General features: G+C 39.7%; 1 long non-coding RNA gene across 1 annotated transcript; it reads right to left on the bottom strand.

Moving 5' to 3' along the window:
- Window positions 1-372: 372 nt before the first annotated feature.
- LOC133016094 (uncharacterized) lies at window positions 373-904 on the bottom strand. Its single transcript, XR_009681553.1, has 2 exons — window positions 726-904; window positions 373-634 (listed from the first exon to the last, which is right to left on the bottom strand). It is a non-coding gene; the product is annotated as an uncharacterized LOC133016094 (long non-coding RNA).
- Window positions 905-9,923: the final 9,019 nt, after the last annotated feature.

The raw sequence follows: 9,923 nt of genomic DNA, 5'->3' as shown, positions 1-9,923 counted from the left end.
GAGAGCCGCGGGGGGGCTCGCTCCGCCGCGCGGACCGATCGCGACGTGTGATCTAATTAGCATATGAATCGGAGTCCAGCCGCTGGCTAGAACCTCTCTCTACTCACCATTGGAGGAAACCACAGACCCTTGAAACTAATGTCACAGTGTTGCTATTGGTCACCTTATGGGTCATTGCAGTGCACACGTGGGGTCACAGCATTCCGCACGTGGGGTAAGCCCCTCCCACACAATATTAATAATAAAAATGTATATATTAATATTTATTAGTAAGCCTTTACCAAAAGCACTGCAGTTAATTAAAACTAAACATTCATGTGATGCTTGATGTTATAGGTGAACATATTGTACAGGGAACAAATGTGAACAAGGTATATGTGGAGTCAAAGCTTTATTAACATACAGCAAATATATTGTACAAAAACTCAGGTGAGGCTTGAAATGTTTCTCTGCAGCCTCTGGGTCATGACTTCTTTGTGGGACTCTGTCTGAATCTTCTCCAGTGTGTAGACGTCTGTGGTGTGTAGCTGTGAGATCAGTGTAGCTTCCAGTCTTATATGAAGTGTGGCACACAGGTCGGTGCGCTCCTGGCTGTGGAAGGATGGATCCATGTCATCTGTCCCGCTTCAATCAGCTGTAAACACATTCAGTAAAATTAGCACAGTTCAATGACAACGTACACCTTTACATGTAACTGGAAAATTATTTAATGAATATAACCTTACCCTCTTTCTTCTCCGACAACTCCTCAATGCTGATGTAAGGTCTGGTCGGATCATACTGGCTCATAGTGTGTCTTACTACGTCATGGACAGGCAGCTGGAAAACAACACATGTAACATGACTTTATTATTAATAAACGGAAATAGCCGCGCTGCATCACCGTTGGAAGATCCACAGCAAAAAAACACCAAAACAATTCATAAACAGTTACTTACATTCAATGGCTTAATTTTCGCACTTTAAATCCGGACTTTCAGCGTCTCAGCCTAATGCCTCTTTGTTTGTGTGTGTGTGTGGGGGGGGCTGAGGCTGTGAAAACATACAGAAAAGTCACGTTGATGAAAAAACTTAACGAGAACAAACTGTTACATCTAAGTAATTCATACATATTTACACATGCACTAGATCTGCTCCAGCACTCGATGCTGTATTCGTATTTAAGCAACTTTCTCGCTATCCCAAAGTGGCGGACATGCTTTTCAGATGTACCAGTTAGCTTAGTAGTTAGCATGGCGTCTCCTAGCTTAGCTTTTACCTTAACTCAGGGACTGTGCGTCCGTCTTCTCCGCCTCGACTCGTCCACACCGGGCCCGCGGCTCTGCTTACACACGCACTCATCTTCTCCTCCAGGGAACAGCGTCGTGTCGACTTCAGCAAGTTATTTACCCCGAAGACAGAGTCACTCGTACGGAACAAACTAAACACGAGCCGGAGTTATGTCTGCGGGACACTCGACGCTGCACGGCGTTTACGAGGCTGTGATTGGACAAGCCCTTCAGCTGATGACGCGAGCAGGTGACGTGAGGTTTTCACAGTTTCCATATCTTAAAGCAGCGGTTACTTCATATGGGATGAGTATGTGACTGAGGCCCAGTTTATTTTTTCTGGTGTGTAGTAAATGTACACTCATGATTCACGCTGTTCTGTGTTCGTAACTAGGGATGTCCGATAATATCGGTCGGCCGATAATATCGGCCGATATTAGCCTATTTTTTTAATATCTGTTCATATCGTTATCGGATTTTCCACCGATAATGAAAACCGATTATAATGCCTGGGTTGTGCTGCCGCTGCTGCTTGTTGGGTCCTGACATTTACCGGCGCGCAATTGATGACATCAACAAACCGCACCAGGAACCAAAACAACAACAGAAGAGTGTGGTTAGTGTGGCTAACAGGTTGCCCGCTAGTTGCTTCACAAAATGTCTGCGGTCTGGAATGTTTTTAACGTTTCACCTGCGGATAGCAGATTTGCGGTTTGTAAAGATTGTGAGGCGCATGTCATGCGAGGGGGGAGCAAGGCTTCGTCATTCAACACTTCGAATTTAATCTGTCACATTAAGAAGAACCACCCCGAGGCACACGAAGCGTTTTTGCAGCAAAGTAAGGCAAAACAACAACGAGGGAGGAAAGGACTCCCTGCAGAAAACAACGCAACTGTCGCTCAAACAGTCAGCTTCCCTGCTCTTGCCCGTGTAGCACGCAAGTACCTCACTGCACCCTGCACCAGTGTAGACAGCGAACGGCTGTTCAGTGCTGTCTCGCATGTCATCGACGAGAAGAGGAATCGTATACATTGCGACAATGCTGAGATGCTTATTTTCATTCAGAAAAATCTCCCTCTTAAACAGTAGTACGAGGATGAGAATTAGAGCACTTTAAGTCGTTGCACTCTAATTTATGTTTGCTTCTTTCAACTGAAGCTGTTTTTAGTTTTGTGCCTTTTTTATTTGCACATTTTTTGTTATTCATTATGAAAGAGAGGGCAGAAAGAAACGGTTTATATTTGTAATGATTGTTTTAGCCAAGTTATGGACAGTTACATATGGCCCATCAATCTTTCAGCATCATTTTCTGGACAAAAGGAGAACTTTGTTTACTACTCTGGAAGGTTTGAACTGAACTGTGTGCCTTTCTTGTTTTTATTGCACACCACATTAATATTACAGGTTGTGTTTTTGCTCATGTTTAGCAGGGCTGATTGAGCCCAGTTTATATTTTAAATTGACAAATACTGTATTAGTCCAAGTAATGGGCTAAGGACTGAGTCTGTCTCTAGGCTATATCTTTGCACTTTTATTTCCTTTGTGTGCACTTTACCTCATTCCAAAAGTGTTGTTTGTTGTACCTCATAGAAATTTGTTTTCAGTAGGCTGTCCTACACTACACATGTTTACTTTAAATGCTGTATGAAGTTGTACAGGACAACAATGTTGTTGTTTTGTTTTTTTACAATTTGTGAAGAAATCAGATTTGTCCTAGTTGTAATGGGCATTGTCAGGATGATCTCAGGAAAAGTATGATGATCCAATCTGTTGACAAAATGTTAATAAATATGGAACTTTTCCATAAGTTGAAGTAGTTTCCTTATTTTTTTATAGACAATGTATGGCAGAAAATAATGTGATGGGACCTAAAATTAGTCTGGGGGAAAAAACGCCTGCATATGTATATCGGTATACCATATCGGTTGAAATCGGTATCGGAAATTAAGAATTTGGAGAATATCGGATATCGGAAAAAAGTCAATATCGGACATCCCTATTCGTAACCTTATAGTTGAATGCACTTATTGTAAGTCGCTTTGGATAAAGGTGTTGACTGTTTTAATGGAATACTGAGAAAGTTTAATAACAACAATTAGACAATTGAAGTTCAAATTATGAGGCAATTTCAGCAGAGTCAACAGCTTAGTATGCCATGGATGTGTAAATATGGGGCTGAGATTGCTAGTATTTTGGGAGGACAAAGAGTTGGAACTTTGACACGCGATGACACAACTGATATGCTTTATGTGAAGCACAGTGTTTTGGTGTCAGCAGAAAGACTTCTCTTAGAAAACTGTACAGTGGTGCCACTCTCTCCATTTCAACATATTGTTTTGGATGAGCGTGACAGGAATGCAATGTTATCAATGTATCATCAGATGTATCCTGAAAACTGCATCACTGATGTTAACTGTTTTGCAATGACATGTAAAAGGGTCACACATTTGAATGTCACATATTCCATAGATGGAACAAGGTCAGAAAGGTCAGCATATGTTTATGCTAAGTGGTGTGCAAACACTAATAGTTTTGAGGAACCCATCCTTGACCCTCTTACCGAACAGCGACCAGGTATTATAAAGCAGTTCATAGTTCTGAATGTCATGAGAAACTGTACAGCAATCAAACATGTTATTGCCCAAGTGTCCTGGCTTCATCCCCACCCGGACAGATATTTTTATGGAAAGCCGGGAGAAGTTTGGAGCTTACAGAGCACAGACACATCATACCCAGCATAATTTCTTCCTGTTGAGCGGATTGCTGGTAGATGTGTGGTGAACACTTCCTCTGTGCATTTAACCAGCACAATTGAAAAAGTGAATGTAATCATGCCACTCTGTACAGTTGTTGAGATTTAGGATTGTGTTTTAGATAACAATAAAATTTTGAAATAAAGTGCATTGTTTCATTTCTTTTGACTGCATTGACCTTTGTTCGTGGTATACAATATAATTCATTATAGCACACTTACTTACTTAAGAACAATTTAAAATTCAGGTTTAATATTTATTTTAAGCCTGGTTTACTCAGCCAGATAGTTTGTTTGGTGCCTCTTACTAAAAGGTGTTATCTTCACTCAGGGAAACTGATTTGCATTTGTGAAGCTCAGAGCACTGTTGCTCAGTGTAATTTGCATGTGAAAGCGTCCTGGCGTTGGAGCAGGGGGGGTCACCTCACAACAGCTCTGAGGCTTGACAACTGCAGGAAACTTTAGCGTTTCCTTTGCTGCCTGCAGATACGTGTGAAAGTCGTTAACCAGAGGATGTGCCAACACTTCTCTGCGACACAGATTGACACAAACGCTTCTTTTCATGCAGTGATCCTGCAGTGACAGTTAAAAGACACAACTGATCAAGTCAGAACAGGAGTTTGTTGGTCGACCAAGACAAAAGTTAAAGTGTTGTTGTTTAAATTGACACACAATAACACACATGATAAAATGTAGACTTAGACCCATTATGCTAACTACTTTTTTGATTCAGACGAAACACTGTGTACAGTCATGATGTTGAGCACTTAGGTTTAACCCTTTGATACACAACATGGGTCAAAAGTGACCCGATGGAGTTTTAATTATAAATATCTTTGCAATAAATGTATTTCATCATTCAGAATTCCAGGAATTCCTCAATTAACTTGTTTTTGATCATTACAAATTCTTATTTTTATTTGTCCTTATTTACTTTTTTAATAAAAATCATTTTTGTATCACTACCCCTGTAAGGCACAACATGGGTCAAAAATGACCCGTATTCATTTCACATGTTATTTCATGCATGGCTGTGCTTCTTTGCTATATCTTTTAAAATCTATTCATTTAATCATTTAATATAACAAAGTATTAATTAAAATATCTTGTTTTTGATTACCACAAATCATTATTTTCATTTTCTCTGTCTTCATTTTTTAACTAAAATGGTTTTTGTATTACTACATCAAGTTTACACACATGGGTCAAAAATGACCCATGTATGCAAGTGTGAATTTGATAGGAACCTTTGATTTGTAAATGTTTGTAGTTAGGAACATGTTTACTGTGGACAACTTTTCACATGCCACACTTGTCAGAACTACTTGTCATTCAATTCAACACAAGTTAATAAAATGTTTATTAACTTGTGTTGAATTTTAGACACAGCCCTTCAGGCTTTGAGCCTCACTGGCTCCTTAAATTAAAATAAATAAGAAAAGCTGTTTAATGTGAACAGATTGACAGTCCAATTTGTACTAGATGGGAGACGGGCGTTGACTAAAGTTCTTTCAGAGCTGAACAATCACATAAGGGATATATCACTAGCGATAGCCTTAAAGGGCTGCGTCTATACATATAGAATCATAGGGAATACATTTATTTTATTCAATGAAAGAACCTATTTAAGTTCTACTCACAAATGGATTAAGTCAAAAATATAATTTTTCAAATTTGTATTAGAAATGTTTGCATGCATGTATGTCTGCTTATGACAAAACAAAATGTTTATATTTATGTCTGTATATGACAAGGCAAATACAATAAGTATAAATTAGCCCAAAATGTTCAGTTTATTCCTGTGAATTCCCTTAATATTCAATATAATACTGTTTGCAGCTGATTGAAGTGGGACAGTTGACGTGAAACCATCCTTCCACAGCCAGGAGCTCACCAACCTGTGAGCCACACTTCAAATAGGACTAGAAGCTACACTGGATCTCACAGCTATCAGACGTCTACACATCAGGGAAAATTCGGACACAAGGGATGACCCAGAGGCTTCACCTGATCAGTTATTCACTGGCTAGGCCAGTTGTGTTTTTATAATATTTGTGCTAATATATTTTCCTTCTACAATATGTTCAACATATAACATCAAGTATTTTGATTTACTATTCATCAGCTGCAGTTCCTAGAGCTGGTTAAATGTGTTGGGTTATTCAAAGTTGTGTGTAATATTTAATCCTTATTGTTGAGGTAAAAATATGAACTTTGCCTAAAAAACTTCAAGTCCCATAATGCACCACCAGCAGGCCAGTGCAGGCTGCTAATTAAAATTTGAGTTGGAACACCTGCCAATGGAAAGGAACTCTCAGCAAACGTCTCAGGAGAGAGAGGGAGAGGCAGGAGAGAGGATTCAGCTCATGGTACAACCAAAGAAGCCACTGGTACTGTAACAAGACTTTTATTTTGATGAATATGCAATATTGGAAGTGCTGCTATCGTCATTAAAGTTAGGATGCCTTGTTTGACGAATGGTAAAATAATAATCAAGCAGCACACAGCATACAGGCAGCATGCATATAAGTTTGGCTTTTTGTTTAAATGTACTTAGTTGTTTGTTCAATTTATATATTTGAATACTGTTTACATTCATTCATTTATGTACACTGTAAAAAACAAATTTACTTTTTTCCGTTTAAAGTTGTTTAAAATATTTGCATATTTGTATAACTTCTTGTTCTTTTTGTGTTTTGAAGGTTTTCAACCTGATGAACCAACCAGCAAACAACTAACAAATAAGGAAAAATAAAGATTCAGCTGTGTTGAAAATGGTTGTCCCATGCATCCTTTGGGGTTCAAGTAACAGGCCATTGCAAGTTGGGCAAGAGTTGAAGACAAACCTGGGAACTTGACACTTATTCATATGGAATTGACACACAATACTATATGTATGGTAAACACTTAATTGCACATGAACAGGTTTACAACTGGTTTGCTGAGCTTAGCAGTTAGTTCTGGGCTATTAGGATGATTGATAGTTTAACAATATTGACATATATTAGCATATCAGCTATAATCCACATACATTTTTCTTCTTGGTAGTCAAACATCAAGACGATTACAAATGTGACAGGTCTTGTAGAGTTAGACACACAAACAATCCTATATATTAATGCTATAAGTGCCTCATCAATTGTTATTAGCCAGGATAGTTTTCAAAAGAACAGTATATTTCATGAATATGAAACAATCATCATGTAGGCTACAGTATCTTTTCAACTCAACCTGGAAAGATAGTTGTGCTCTTATACTGCATCAAATTAAATAATATTAAGGATTCTCAGGTATAAGTATGCACATTAACACAACAGGTCACATCACAGTGGAAAATGTAGCATCAGCATGCTCATCCAGATGCTGCCCTGACAAAAAGCACATGGCTGGAGCAATGAAGTTGAGGTGCTGTTCACGCTCTACTTGCTGGTGTGTGGAGCCTGTTACTGCATGACGGCAAGGTCCACGATGTGCAGGATTGTGCATTACATAGTGGAGGAAATGGAGTTGGGGGCTGGCCTTGCTCTGGAACCCCGTTCCTGCTGAACTACGCAACGCTGAATCACTGGACTTTTTCAAAAAATCCTCAAGCACCTCCTATTCAATAAGGCCTTTTGCCTCTGTTGATGCTCCACCATGCTGCTAAATTCCCTCCTGTTCTGTGTTTGTATTTATGCGTCCTTGGGTCCCCTGAAAGGCGCTTTACAAATATAAGCCATTGTTATTTTTATTACAGAAGAGATGCTAAATAAACAAAAAGCTTCACCCCTTCTGTAATACTGCAGGATATCTGTAATGCCAATGGTATATTTCTGGATGTGTACATTGGGAGTGGGGAGGGGGACTGGCACTGCAAGGTGAAAAAAATGAAAGATGAAATCTGCACATTCAAGAAGAAACTCGAGCTCTGGTCAGCCAAGTGAAAGTGGCTAGGCTTGATATGTTGTCTGAGCTGGAGGAAATTGCACTGAGTGTCCAAACAGTGAAAAAGTATCCCAACGCACCTTCAGTCCCTCCTGGAACACTTATTTTCTGTGGAAACTGCTCCAGAGAAATATGACTGGATAAGATCACCATTCACAGTCACGAGGGCATATCATCTGACATCCGACCTGGAGGTCGGATGTCAGATGACATTGGTTGAAATGTTAAGTGACCAAACCTTACAGGCAGCCTTTAACACCAAGTCGCTGGCGGAGTTTTGGATTTCGGTCGAGAGGGAATACCCACAGCTATCCAAGGCCGCAATACTGATACCCTCTGGCTCTACTTACTTGTGAGAAAAGCCTTTCTCAGATCTGACATACATAAAAAATAAATACAGATCGCGGCTAAACATGTAGGAAGCTCTCCGACTGGCTGTCTCCAAAATAAAGCTCAGAATGGACTTGCTCTGCTCCATGCATATTGTAAGTAATGTGTAGGCTCCAATCATTTGATATACACCCACACAGAGACAATTGTCTTCTTTGGTATTCACTAGGTTTATCACAAGAGCATCAACAACAAAGGAAACAACAATGCATCTTGATGTATTTCAATGTATCACATCCACAATTTCCTATATTACTACACATGACTTATTTTTCTTCAGTTAATACCAGTTCTTGACATCATGCAGCTTGTTTTATGCTTGGCGTTAGCACATTTTAACTTTGGGAAAGTTGTAGTAAAGGTTAGAGTAAGTCACCAAGAAATGAATGCAAGTCAATGATATCCTCATAATGATCATCTGAAGTCATACACTCCTGTGTGTGTGTGTGGAGTGGTTTTTAAAGGTCATATGTGTTAGCCAAATACTCAGCAGAGGTTGTGTGTGTGTCATGTTACTTTGGCACTTCAAGAAGAGATCAGGCAGACAGACAGCAGCAGATGTTGTAAGCAATTGGCATCACTGCCAGAGAGCCTTTCTATACAATTTTTCCTTGTTTGTTAGGGCTGTAAATATGCCTCCATGCAGGTGACAGCCAGTTGGAGAGGCATTTTGTTTTTTGGTTGTCCGTTTGTTCCTCCCTGTATGTTACTGTTCTCGTGAACAGGCTCTCAACAATGCCGAGAGGGAATTTCTTCAAATCTGGTACAAATATTCACTTCGACACAATGATGGATGATTAGATTTTTCTCCCCTCCTTTTCCCAGAATCGTGTGGTTGCTTTCGAAGTTGAGGTATCTGAAGAGGCTTGGTTGGTATTGTATGGTGGACTACCAAGAGGTGTGTTTGGTTTCAATTGAGGATGGAGAAACTACAGCCCCCAAGAATATTTGATTTGACCCTTAGGACAAAGTTGATTAGTGCTTGACCTGACTGCATATTATCACTTTAAAGTCTCATGGTCACTGTGAAGAGAAGAAATGTATGCAGACGCTGAATTAAACTTAACGACAATGCAGAGTTGACCCGCCACCACATCTTTTAATAAGTTATTTCCAGGTTGTAATAAATGTACAGTTATAGTAATGAAGGAACATGTCAACAACTGCAACAGTGAAGCTCACTGTCATGTTTAAAAGTTCTTGGACATCAATGGAACTTTATGGGACAGAGGAATTATATATAGTAGGCTGTGATACATACACAATAGCACTGAAAACTTTAGTTCACACCTACCCACTGTGGGCCACACCCCGGTCTCACTCCAATTTATGCTAGGTGAGTCCAAGGTGGGGCCCACAGTGGGTAGGTGTGAACTAAAGTTTTCAGTGCTGCGCATGTGCGCGAGGGATAAACCCACTAGCGATAACCTTAAAGGGTGAAGCCTATACTCCTAGAATCTAGAGTTACAGTACGTTACTAATGTTTTGGTCTTGAAGCAGCAATTGTTAAAAAGGCAAACTGCTGAGGAAGTCCGGACTCATTTCTCTGAAGATCCTCCACAGGACATTTCTGAAAAGGGCTTTTGACA

This window comes from Limanda limanda, chromosome 12 (assembly GCF_963576545.1).
Source record: "Limanda limanda chromosome 12, fLimLim1.1, whole genome shotgun sequence".
Lineage (NCBI taxonomy): Eukaryota > Metazoa > Chordata > Actinopteri > Pleuronectiformes > Pleuronectidae > Limanda > Limanda limanda.
This window is presented reverse-complemented; position numbering and strand designations above follow the sequence as displayed.